The following is a 13,852-nucleotide window of genomic DNA, read 5'->3' as shown; positions in this document are numbered from 1 at the left end:
TCTTCAGTGATGCTCAATCACTTTGGGTTTGTAGGTGTTTGGTTTGGGTTTTTCCTCACTTGATGATTTTCGCTCAAAGTCCTCGGAGGATGGGATGCTCCCAATGACAAGTGTCAGTTTCTCGCGGAGCAGCCAACCAGCTAGTGGTTGTAGGGGCGGCTATTTATAGCCCAGGGAGCAGCCCGACATGGTAAGAGATAAATGCCCTTCAACTATATGACCATTAGGTGGGTAGATATTTTGGGACAGCTGGCGCGTAGCACAGCAACGGTCGGAAATTTGGCTATCAAATTCCTTAGGGCAATCATGTTCCTCACTTGTAGGCAAACCGCACTGGCGAATTCCTAACTCCCCGGTCAAAACAAATTCCTTAGATACCAAAAGATCTTCATCTCTGTCACTGAAGAAATTGACTGGACTGTATGAGATTTCCAATGGCTTCACTCGAAGGGAATGGTAGGTGTAGGATTTTGAGATGAGCATCACTTGGAAACTTCTCCTTAGTTTTACCTCGACCCCCTTTAACAGTACGGTGTTTCCTATGACTCAAGAAAGAGAAAAACAAAACTACGAAAACAAAGTCTTCAAGCTTCATATTCCTTGTATGAATATCAAGTCTTAAGATCACGACAATTTCTTCACTTTCAAAGTCTTCAGAAAGTTAAAGTCTTCAGATGAAGACATTCAGGGTCAACTTTCTCTGTAAATATCAAACTCCTCATAGACTTATAGACTTGTGTACACTCACAAACACATTAGTCCCTTAACCTATAAGTCTTCAATACACCAAAATCATTAAGGAGCACTAGATGCACTTACAGAAATGATATGATATAGTAGGAATTGTGTGAGAACAATTATGAATCTTGTCTTTGACAGTATCAAAATTGAAATGGTTTGCTCTTTATCACACAAATCTATCTCACAAAGTTTTGTTAAGTTTTGTGTGATTTTCAGGTTTTGGCTGAGATGTCGATATGAGAAGAATAAGGAGTGACAAGACCCTAAGCTTGGGGATTCCCAAGGCACCCCAAGGTAATATTCAAGGAATATCTAAGCAACTAAGCTTGGGGATGCCCGGGAAGGCATCCCCTCTTTCGTCTTCAACATTATCGGTAACCTCGCTTGGAGTTATGTCTTCATTTGTCACATGATATGAGTTTTACTTGGAGTAACATTTTATTTTGTTAGTATTTGCTTTCTGATATTTAGAATAAAGTTTTGCATCTTTTATTCAATAAAAGTGGCAAGGATATCCTTTACCATGCTATTTTGCAAGTATACATGTTGCTGTTTCGAAATAGAAAGTTTATCGTTGTTGCGAAAATTCCCTAGAAAAGCCAGAATATGATAAAATGCTGAAACTTTTTGCAAAATAAGCTCTAATAAATTTTCTACAGTGTGGTAGATTTTCATAATTTTTGGAGTTAAAGAATTATTGATGCTCTTGCATTCTTTTACAAACTGTACTGTTTTGGCAGATTGCTGTTATATTTGCATTGTTTGCATATGTTTGCTTGTTTAATGATTCTATTTGAGGTTCCTCAAAAAATTATTCTATTTGAGGATAGCAGTATTAAATATGCAGAGGCATTTAGTATGCAATGTTGAATAATAATTTTGGTGATTTGATAAAGTAGAGAATGATAAGGTTTTTGCATTGGATTATATTAACTTATCTCTCGAGTCCTTGTAGAGTTTTGTGTGGATGAAGCTTTTGAGATATAGGAAAACCATGATATGAGAAGGATTAAGGAGACACAAAAGCTCAAGCTTGGGGGTGTCCAAGGCATCCCAAGATAATATTTCAAGAAGTCTCAAGCATCTAAGCTTGGGGATGCCCCGGTAGGCATCCCACCTTTCTTCTTCAACAATTATCGGTTAGTATCGATTGAGCCTAAGTTTTTGCTTCTTCACATGATGTGTGCTATTCTTGGAATGTAATTTTATTTTGTTTTTCTTGCTGTTTTAATAAAAATACTTAGATCTGAAAGTTTCAAATAAGATAGAGTCCTCAAATAGTTGCTAGGGAGGCTAAGTAAGCCACACTCACATCCCGTCAATGAAGCTCTTTTCTATGGAATTGCTCTAGTGCTTCACTTATATCTTTTTAAGCACGATGTGCTTTAGTATTTTTGAAGAAATTCTCTCTTGCTTCACTTAAATTAATTTGAGAGAAAGAAATGTTATGCTAATGATCTTCACTTATATTTGTTTGAGCTTATCAAAAGCAATACATGAAAATTAGTTCCAAAGTGATAGATGTCCAAGAAGGATATAATAAAAACTTTCATGAAGATCATTGGACAAAATAAACTTGATTCCTTGTAATAGTTTTGAGATATGATGATGTGATATGTGAGTCATGTTGATGAGTAATTATGCTTTAGTAAAAATATTGGTGTTAAGGTTTGTGATTCCCTATGCAAGCACGAAAGTCAATAGTTGTGCAATGAAATTACATCCTACTTGTGGTGCATTATTCGATGTTAATTATGCTCAATGCTCGCTTATGAGATTATTTGTTTCTTGGTTGGTCGCTTCTCAATCTTTTTCTAGCCTTCATTTTGCACTAAGTATGATCACTACTTGTGCATCCATAATCCTTTAAACCAGTTTTGCCACATGAGTCCACTATACCTACCTATATGCGGTATTCTTTTGCCATTCTAAGCAAATTTGTATGTGACATCTCTAATTTTCAAAATAAATCTCTCTTTTGTGTGCTCGTACCACTCGCAAGGTGGTGAGGGGTGGCCAATATTTTCCATGCTAAATGTGTTATTCTCACGATGAGTGTTTATTCACTTGTCATTGCACGAGAGTAAGGCAAAGGTATTAGGGATGCTCAGTCCCGAAATGAAAAATGAATTTACTTATGTTGTCAAATAATAAATTCCTTGGAAAGTGTTGGTATGGAGGGCACCCGTGGATACGGTTAGCCATGGAAAGTGAAAGTATGGTGGAAAAGGGAATAAACTTTATTTTCTCTTTGGGAACCGCCTATGATATATCTAGCATGGAAAGTCTTGGGAGCTCTAGGTCATTTTCGTTTGTGGGAAAAGTACGCCTCTCAAAATGTTTTTTATCTCTCAATTTTTGTTTTGAGCTCTAGCACCTCTACAAATCCCTACTTCCCTCTGTGAAGGGCCTTTCTTTTACTTTATGCAAAAATAATAATTTAAGTCTCCATCTTCTCTTATAAAGAACCAACTAGGAGGCACTATTATCATACTCGAGCATTGCGTGTAGCTAATATGCGAGTGTGTTTCATGAATGGATCAATGATAGAGCATGATGGGCTAGGGATAACTTATTTTCGCATTGATATTTTGAAAGACATGGTTGCTTGCTGGTATGCTTGAATATTAAAGTCCTCATGTCAAAACTAGACTATTTCTTTGAACAATATAAAAGTCCAAATGTCCATGCTACAAAATAAAAGAGTTTATGATGAATATGATAGGTAGCATTCCACAACAAAAATTCCATTTTCAATTGCTACTTTATCATGATAAGTTTTATGAGAAAGAGTTGTTGTTATGATGCTAGGAAAAGTGATTGAAATTATCATTGATCAAACTTATGCACTTTTCTAGCATTCACACTCCATACATTATTTCTTTTATCATTTACCTACTCGGGGACGAGTAGGAATTAAGCTTGGGGGTGCTGATACGTCTCCAACGTATCTATAATTTATGAAGTATTCATGCCATGTTTACAGCAATCTTATATGGTTTTGGTATGATTTGCATGGAACTAACCCGGACTCACACAGTTTTCAGCAAAACTGCCGTGGTGTTGTTTTTGTGCAAAAATGAAAGTTCTCCAAATGAGCTGAAACTTTTTGACAATTTTTTTAGAACAAAAGAGACCCCTGAAGCTTCGTGGGAGGGCTAGAAGAGCCATGACGAGGGCACAACCCACCAGGGCACGCCTGGTGGGCCTGGCTTGCCCCGGTGGGTTGTGCTCACCTCGAGGCCCATCTTAGCATGAAACCAATGCCAAAAAATCCTATAAATAGAGAAACCATCAGGGGTTAACCTAGATTAGAAGTTCCGCCGCCGCAAGGCTCTGTAGCCATCTAAAACCAAGCTAGACCCCGTTTCGGCACCCTGCCGGAGGGGGGAATCATCACCGGTGTCCATCTTCATCATCCTGGCGGCCACCGCAATCAGGAGGTAGTAGTCCACCCTCGAGGCTGAGGGTTTGTACCAGTAGCTATGTGTTTAATCTCTCTCTCTCTCTCATGTTCTTGAGATGTCACGATCTTGATGTATCGCGGGCTTTGTTAATATAGTCGGATCATATGGTGTTTCCCCTCTCTATCTTGTTGTGATGAATTGAGTTTTCCACTTTGAGATTTCGTTGTTATCGGATTGAATACTTTTATGGATTTGAGAACACTTGATATATGTCTTGCAATTGAATACTCATGGTGACAATGGGGTATCGTATTGATTCACTTGATATATGTTATGGCACTCAACTCGCGGATTCCCGAGGTGACATTGGGGTAATCTATGCATAGGGGTTGATACACGTTCTTGTCCTTGTTTCTTCGGTAGAAATCTTGGGGCACTCTTTGAGGTTCTTTGTGTTGGATTGAATATTATGAATCTAAATTTTCTTTGGTGTTATTTTAGTATGAACTCTTGGTTAGATCGACCGAAAAGAATAGCTTCGTGTTATTTTAGTACAAACTCTAGGATAGGTTGATCGGAGAGAATAGCTTTGAGGTGGTTTCGTACCCTACAAACAATTCCGTCTTATGTTCTCCGCTAGATAGGAACTTTCGAGTGATTCTTCTTTGCACGTTGAGGGATGGTTATATGATCCAATTATATTAGCATTGTTGAGAGGTTGCACTAGTGAAAGTACAAACCCTAGGCCTCATTTTCAAGCGTTGCAATACCGTTTTTGTGCCCGTTTACTATTTTCTACCTTGCTGTTTTTATTTATTCAGGTTATAAAAATATATTTCTACCATCAATATAACACTTTTATCACCATCTCTTCGCCGAACTAGTGCACCTATACAATTTGCCATTGTATCGGGTGTGTTGGGGACACAAGAGATTTCTTATATTTGGTTGCAGGGTCGTTTGAGAGAGGCCATCTTCATCCTACACCTCTCACGGATTGATAAACCTTAGGTCATCCACTTGAGGGAAAATTGTACTGTCCTACAAAACTCTACGCTTGGAGGCCCAACACGTGTCTACAAGAATAAAGTTGTGTAGTAGACATCACCACCCACTCCAGCAAAAGCGTTGGCGCAAGCGCAGCTACTCTTGGATTTCCCTCCCACTGCGGACAAGCATGAAGAATGGAGAGCTACTATCTAGAGCCTTATCGGTTTTGCCGATAAAGATGGGCACCAGGAGGCCGGGCCTTCGCGGCGGCGGTCCACCGAGCCTGCGCGTGATGACGGAGGAAGAAATGGAGGTGCTGCGACTACGGTGCACTCTCCTCCCCCACCACGATAGTAGTCGTCGGTTTGGCGAGCCAATGCCCATGATGATGGATGCACTGCATCGTCCGATCCACGAGCTCGCCGCGACCAACGTCAAGTTCTTCGGGAACAGGTCAAAGAAGACGCTCGAACTACCATCGAGTAGCAGCGAGAAGCATGCCATCAATCTGATAGGTGCGCAGGACCCACTGTAGACAAGCCTACGCCGGCGGATTTTGGTGACTTACCTTATGAGGCGGGTTGCCCAGATTTTACACGTGAGCTGCGGCGATTCCAGTGGCCCACTTCCCGCACGTTCAAACCAGAGGCCCCGGAGAAGTATGATGGCAAGACTCATCCATCTGAGTTCCTAAGCATCTACACCATTGTGATGCAAGCTGCCGGGGCTCGAGACGGCAAGGTGCTCGCCAACTACTTCCCGTTGGTACTCAAGCCCAACGTCAGGTCGTGGTTGATGCACCTGCCAGTAGATTCCATCAGTTTGTTGGTGCCTTTACCGGAGGCTGCCAAGCTCCTGGCCAGGCGAGCGATTTACACCTCATCCCCTAGAAAGATGGTGTATCCTTGTGCAAATACATACAGAGATTCAGCCGTGTGTAGTACAACAACCCAGATGTTCATCCTGCCGCTGTTATCAGCGCGTTTCGTCAGAATGTGCGTAACCACAAGATGCGTGAAGAGCTGGCAATGAACAAGGTTAGGGATGTTCCCGAGCTTTATGTTTTGGCCGACAGATGTGCTCGGGCTGAAGAAGGAAGGAAGTATCCCCGGCGAAGATACCGGCGCCGGAAGCGACTCCGGAGACGAAGATGTCATCGCCCCGGCAAAGAAGGGCCAACGACGTACCAAGAAGCGCAAGGGCAAAACCGTGCTTGCCGTCAAGGAATCCGGCAACCCCGGCACCGCCAAGAAGGCCAAGGTTGATGACCCTGACAAGGAGGTTGTCGGGTGCGCCGCCTGCCAGGCCTTGGCGTCTGCTGACAAGCTAGAGGGCTCCGGCAAGCAATATTGCAAGATCCATCGCACCAAGGGCCATGACCTCCAGAACTGCCGGCAAGTTGAGCAGCTTGTGGAAGTAGAAAGCTGAGTATGAAAGGCGAGACAAGGAGAAGGGCCAGGATCGTGCTAACGGGTCCGGCAAGAAGCATGGTGGCCGGGTCACCGCAGCAAGGAGAAGCAATAAGAGAGGCCTTCTCGAGGCCGCAACAAGAAAGAGGGGGACGATGACCACAAAGAGGACGATGAGTCCAGTGAGCATGAGTTTCAAAAAGCTACAGAAGCCATGTTCATTGATGGTGGCGCCTCGTACATTCTTCTCACCGCCAACTTAAACAATGGGTGTGCGAAATTAATGCGAGAGAGCCATCGATCGATGCCCAGAAGCCGCTGAAATGGTCCAACACGCCTATCATTTTTTACGTTGAGGATCACTCTGATCGCACAACTACGGTCGGGTGCTTGCCATTGTTGGCTTCGCCAACGATTCACAACCTCAAGGTGACAAAAATGTTAGTTGACGGTGGGGCCGGTTTGAACTTGATCTCGCCCAAAGTGATCAAGAGGTTACAAATTCCTGAGAAGATCTCGAAGAGACGAGCACGTTTCAAGGGATCAATCCGGGAAGGAGCCAGCCGAAGGGTAATATCAAACTACTAGTTACGTTTGGTGGTGAGGTGAACTACACGACGAAGAAGATTGTTTTTTATGTCACCAATATCCGGTTGCCATATAACGGGATCCTTGGTCGTCCAGCACTGGCCAAGTTTATGGCGGCGTCACATTACGCCTACAACACGTTGAAGATGCCCAGCCCAATGAGCATCATCACTGTCAACTCCGACAAGAAGGGCGTGCTTATCTTCGCCGATCAACTCTAACGGGAGGCAATTGTGGCACCTGCCGCCAAGGTGCTCGCTCCTGCCACTGGAGCTCTCGAGGGGAAGAAGACCGGCAAGACCTCTTGCACCCACTCTGGCAAGCACGTTGATACGTCTCCAACGTATCTATAATTTTTAATTGTTCCATGCTATTATATTATCTGTTTTGGATGTTTAATGGGCTTTAATATGCTCTTTTATATTATTTTTGGGACTAACCTATTAACCGGAGTCCCAGTGCCAGTTTCTGTTTTTTTGCCTATTTTAGAGTTTCGCGGAAAAGGAATACCAAACGGAGTCCAAACAGGATGAAACCTTCGCGATGATCTTTCTTGGACCGAAAGCAATCCAGAAGACTTGGAGTCGAAGTCTGGAACTCTACGAGGCGGCCACGAGGCAAGAGGGCGCGCCCAGGGGGGTAGGTGATACATCTCCAACGTATCTATAATTTTTTATTGCTCCATGCTATATTATCTACCGTTTTGGACATTATTGGGCTTTATTATCCACTTTTATATTATTTTTGGGACTAACCTATTAACCGGAGGCCCAGCCCAGAATTGCTGTTTTTTTGCCTATTTTAGGGTTTCGAAGAAAAGGAATATCAAACGGAGTCCAAACGGAATGAAACCTTCGGGAACATGATTTTCTCAACGAACAAGACCCGGGAGACGTACTACTTCCTCCTATATATATCCACGTACCCCCAAACGATCAGATACGGAGCCGAAACCCTAATTCCACCGGCGTAACTTTCTGTATCCACGAGATCCCATCTTGGGGCCTATTCCCGAGCTCCACCGGAAGGGGCTTCTACATCAACACCATAGCCCCTCCGATGAAGTGTGAGTAGTTTACCTCAGACCTACGGGTCCATAGTTAGTAGCTAGATGGCTTCTTCTCTCTTTTTGGATCTCAATACAATGTTGTCCCCCTCTCTTGTGGAGATCTAATCGATGTAATCTTATTTTTGCGGTGTGTTTGTTGAGACCAATGAATTGTGGGTTTATGAGCAAGTCTATCTATGAACAATATTTGAATCTTCTCTGAATTCTTTTATGTATGATTGGTTATCTTTGCAAGTCTCTTCGAATTATCAGTTTGGTTTGGCCTACTAGATTGATCTTTCTTGCAATGGGAGAAGTGCTTAGCTTTGGGTTCAATCTTGCGGTGTCCTTTCCCAGTGACAGTAGGGGCAGCAAGGCACGTATTGTATTGTTGCCATCGAGGATAACAAAATGGGGTTTTCTTCATATTACATGAGTTTATCCCTCTACATCATGTCATCTTGCTTAAGGCGTTACTCTATTTTTAACTTAATACTCTAGATGCATGCTGGATAGCGGTTGATGAGTGGAGTAATAGTAGTAGATGCAGGCAGGAGTCGGTCTACTTGTCTCGGACGTGATGCCTATATACATGATCATGCCTAGATATTCTCATAACTATGCTAAATTCTGTCAATTGCTCAACAGTAATTTGTTCACCCACCGTAGAATACTTATGCTCTTGAGAGAAGCCACTAGTGAAACCTATGGCCCCTGGGTCTATCTTTATCATATTGATCTCCTACTACCTAGTTATTTCCTTTGCTATTTACTTTGCCTTTATTTTACTTTGCATCTTTATCATAAAAATACCAAAAATATTATCTTATCATATCTATCAGATCTCACTCTCGTAAGTGGCCTTATAGGGATTGACAACCCCTATTTGCGTTGGTTGCGAGGGTTTATTTGTTTTGTGCAAGTACGAGGGACTCGTGTGTAGCCTCCTACTGGATTGATACCTTGGTTCCCCAAAACTGAGGGAAATACTTATGCTATTTTGCTGCATCATCCCTTCCTCTTCGAGGAAAACCAACGTAGTGCTCAAGAGGTAGCAAGAAGGATTTCTGGCGCCGTTGCCGGGGAGATCTATGCAGAAGTCAACATACCATGTACCCATCACATACCCTTATATCCCGCATTACATTATTTGCCATTTGCCTCTCATTTTCCTCGTCCCCACTTCACCCTTGCCGTTTTATTTGCCCCCTCTCTCTCTATCCTTCCTCTCTTTCTCTATTTGCCTCTTTTCGCCCGCTTGATTTTTGTTTGCTTGTGTGTTAGTTTGCTTGCTTGTCACGATGGCTCAAGATAATACTAAATTGTGTGACTTCACCAATACCAACAACAATGATTTTATTAGCACTCTGATTTCTCCTCTTACCGATGCTAAATCTTGTGAAATTAATACTGCTTTGCTGAATCTTGTCATGAAAGATCCATTTTCCGGCCTTCATAGTGAAGATGCCGCTACCCATCTAAATAGCTTCGTTGATTTGTGTGACATGTAAAAGAAGAAAGATGTGGATAATGATATTGTTAAATTGAAGCTATTTTCTTTTTTGCTTAGAGATCATGCTAAAGCTTGGTTTTCGTCTTTGCCTAAAAATAGTATTGATTCATGGAATAAGTGCAAAGATGCTTTTTTCTCTAAGTATTTTTCCTCCCGCTAAGATCATCTCTCTTAGAAACGATATTATGAATTTTAAGCAACTTGATCATGAACATGTTGCACAAGCTTGGGAGAGAATGAAATTAATGATACGAAATTTCCCTACTCATGGTTTAAATTTGTGGATGATTGTTCAGAATTTTTATGCCGGATTGAATTTTGCTTCTAGAAATATTTTAGATTCGGCCGGGGGAGGCACTTTTATGGAAATCACTTTAGGAGGAGCTACTAAACTCCTAGATAATATTATGGTTAATTATTCTTAATGGCATACTGAAAGATCTACTAATAAAAAGGTGCATGCGATAGAAGAAATTAATGTTTTGAGTGGAAAGATGGATGAACTTATGAAATTATTTGCTAATAAGAGTGTTTCTTCTGATCCTAATGATATGCCCTTGTCTACTTTGATTGAGAATAGTAATGAATCTTTGGATGTGAATTTTGTTGGTAGGAACAATTTTTGTAACAATGCGTATAGAGGAAATTTTAATCCTAGGCCTTATCCTAGTAATCCCTCTAATAATTATGGTTCCTACAACAATTCTTATGGAAATTATAATAAGATGCCCTCTGATTTTGAATCTAATATTAAAGAATTTATTACTTTGCAAAAGAATTTTAATGCTATGATGGAAGAAAAAATGCTTAAGATTGATGTTTTGGCTAGGAACATTGATAGAATTTCTCTTGATGTTGATTCTTTGAAACTTAGATCTATTACACATAAGCATGATATAAATAAGTCTCTCAAAGCCATGAGAATTTCCATTGATGAGTGCAAAGAAAGAACTGCTAGGATGTGTGCTAAGGAAGATGCCTTTATAAGAGCGCGTTCTTCTAGTTCCTATGAAAATAAAGATGAAGATCTAAAAGTTATTGATATGTCCCCTATTAAATCTTTGTTTTGCAATATGAATCTTGATAATGATGGGACTGAATATGATCCACCTTTACCTAGAAGGCGTTCTAAGAATTCGGAATTTGTTGATCTTGATGCTAAATTTGATAAAAGTGGGATTGAAGAAATTAAAACCCTAGACGTTGCTAAACCCACTATTATGGATTTCAAGGAATTTAACTATGAAAATTGCTCTTTGATTGATTGTATTTCCTTGTTGCAATCCGTGCTAAATTCTCCTCACGCTTATAGTCAAAATAAAGCGTTTACTAAACATATACTTGATGCCTTGATGCAATCTTATGAAGAAAAACTTGAATTGGAAGTTTCTATCCCTAGAAAACTTTATGATGAGTGGGAACCAACTATTAAATTAAAATTAAAAATCATGAATGCTATGCTTTATGTGATTTGGGTGCTAGTGTTTCCACGATTCCAAAGACTTTGTGTGATTTGTTAGGATTCCATGATTTTGATGATTGCTCTCTAGACTTGCACCTTGCGGATTCCACTATTAAGAAACCTATGGGAAGAATTAATTATGTTCTTATTGTTGCAAATAGGAATTATGTGCCCATAGATTTTATCGTTCTTGACATAGATTGCAATCCTTCATGTCCTATTATTCTTGGTAGACCTTTCCTTAGAACGATTGGTGAAATTGTTGATATGAAGGAAGGAAATATTAGATTCCAATTTCCATTAAGGAAAGGAATGGAACACTTTCCTAGAAAGAAAATTAAATTACCTTATGAATCTATTATGAGAGCCACTTATGGATTGCCTACCAAAGATGGCAATACCTAGATCTATTCTTGCTTGTTATGCCTAGCTAGGGGCGTTAAACGATAGCGCTTGTTGGGAGGCAACCCAATTTTATTTTTATCCCTTCCTTTTTGCTCCTGTTTAGTAATAAATAATTTATCTAGCCTCTGTTTTGGTTGTGTTTTTGTGTTTAATTAGTGTTTGTGCCAAGTAGAACCGTTGGGAAGACTTGAGGAAAGTCTTGTTGAACTTGCTGTAAAAAAACAGAAACTTTAGCGCTCACGAGAACTGCTGTAATTTTTATTTGGAAGGTGTTATTTAGTTAATTCTTTTTGAAGATGATTAATAGATAAATTCCTCACGTTCAGAAATTTATTTTAGAATTTTTGGGCTTCCAGATCTTGCGCTAGATACATATTACTACAGACTGTTCTGTTTTTGACAGATTCTGTTTTTCGTGTGTTGTTTGCTTATTTTGATGAATCTATGGCTAGTAAAATAGTTTATAAACCATAGAGAAGTTGGAATACAGTAGGTATAACACCAATATAAATAGAGAATTAGTTCATTACAGTACCTTGAAGTGGTCTTTTGTTTTCTTTCGCTAACGGAGCTCACGAGATTTTCTACTTTAAGTTTTGTGTTGTGAAGTTTTCAAGTTTTGGGTAAAGATTTGATGGATTATGGAACAAGGAGTGGCAAGAGCCTAATCTTGGGGCTGCCCATGTAACCCCAAATATAATCTAAGGACACCCAAAAGCCAAAGCTTGGGGATGCCCCGGAAGGCATCCCCTCTTTCGTCTACTTCTATCGGTAACTTTACTTGGAGCTATATTTTTATTCGTCACATGATATGTGTTTTGCTTGGAGCGTATTGTATGATTTGAGTCTTTGATTGTTAGTTTACCACAATCATCCTTGCTGTACACACCTTTTGAGAGATCCATACATGATTTGGAATTTGTTAGAATACTCTATGTGCTTCGCTTATATCTTTTGAGTTATATAATTTTGCTCTAGTGCTTCACTTATATCTTTTAGAGCACGGTGGTGGATTTGTTTTATAGAAACTATTGATCTCTCATGATTCACTTAGATTATTTTGAGAGTCTTTAATAGCATGGTAATTTGCTTAAAATCCTAATAAGCTTGGTATATAAGATTAATAATAAAACTTTTTTATGAGTGTGTTGAATACTATGATATGTTTGATACTTGATAATTGTTTTGAGATATGGAGATGGTGATATTAAAGTCATGCTAGTTGAGTAGTTGTGAATTTGAGAAATACTTGTGTTGAAGCTTGTGATTCCCGTAGCATGCACGTATGGTGAAGCGTTATGTGATGAATTCAGAGCATGATTTATTTATTGATTGTCTTCCTTATGAGTGGCGGTCGGGGACGAGTGATGGTCTTTTCCTACCAATCTACCCCCTAGGAGCATGCATGTAATACTTTGCTTTGATAACTTGTAGATTTTTGCAATAAGTATATGAGTTCTTTATGAATAATGTTGAGTCCATGGATTATACGCACTTCTCTCGCCCTTCCACCTTTGCTAGCCTCTCTAATACGGCGCACCTTTCGCCGGTATCATACACCCACCATATACCTTCCCCAAAACAGCCACCATACCTACCTATTATGGAATTTCCATAGCCATTCCGAGATATATTGCCATGAAACTTTCCACCGTTCTGTTTATTATGACACACTCCATCATTGTCATATTGCTTAGCATGATCATGTAGCCGACATTGTATTTGTGGCAAAGCCACCATTCATAATTCTTTCATACATGTCACTCATGAGTCATTGCAAATCCCGGTACACCGCCGGAGGCATTCATATAGAGTCATATTTTATTCTAAGTATCGAGTTGTAATTCTTGAGTTGTAAGAAAAATAAAAGTGTGATGATCATCATTATTAGAGCATTGTCCCAGTGAGGAAAGGATGATGGAGACTATGATTCCCCCATAAGTCGGGATGAGACTCCGGACGAAAAAAAGGCCATAAAAAAGAGGAGAAAAGGCCCAAATAAAAAATGAGAGAAAAAGAGAGAAGGGACAATGCTACTATCCTTTTACCACACTTGTGCTTCAAAGTAGCACCATGATCTTCATAGTAGAGAGTCTCTCATGTTATCACTTTCATATACTAGTGGAAATTTTTCATTATAGAACTTGGCTTGTATATTCCAATGATGGTCTTCCTCAAAATGCCCTAGGTATTCATGAGCAAGCAAGTTGGATGCACACCCACTTAGTTTCTTTTTGAGCTTTCATATACTTATAGCTCTAGTGCATCCCTTGCATGGCAATCCCTACT

This window comes from Triticum dicoccoides, chromosome 6A (genome assembly GCF_002162155.2).
Source record: "Triticum dicoccoides isolate Atlit2015 ecotype Zavitan chromosome 6A, WEW_v2.0, whole genome shotgun sequence".
Lineage (NCBI taxonomy): Eukaryota > Viridiplantae > Streptophyta > Magnoliopsida > Poales > Poaceae > Triticum > Triticum dicoccoides.
Note: the sequence above shows the minus strand (reverse complement) of the source record.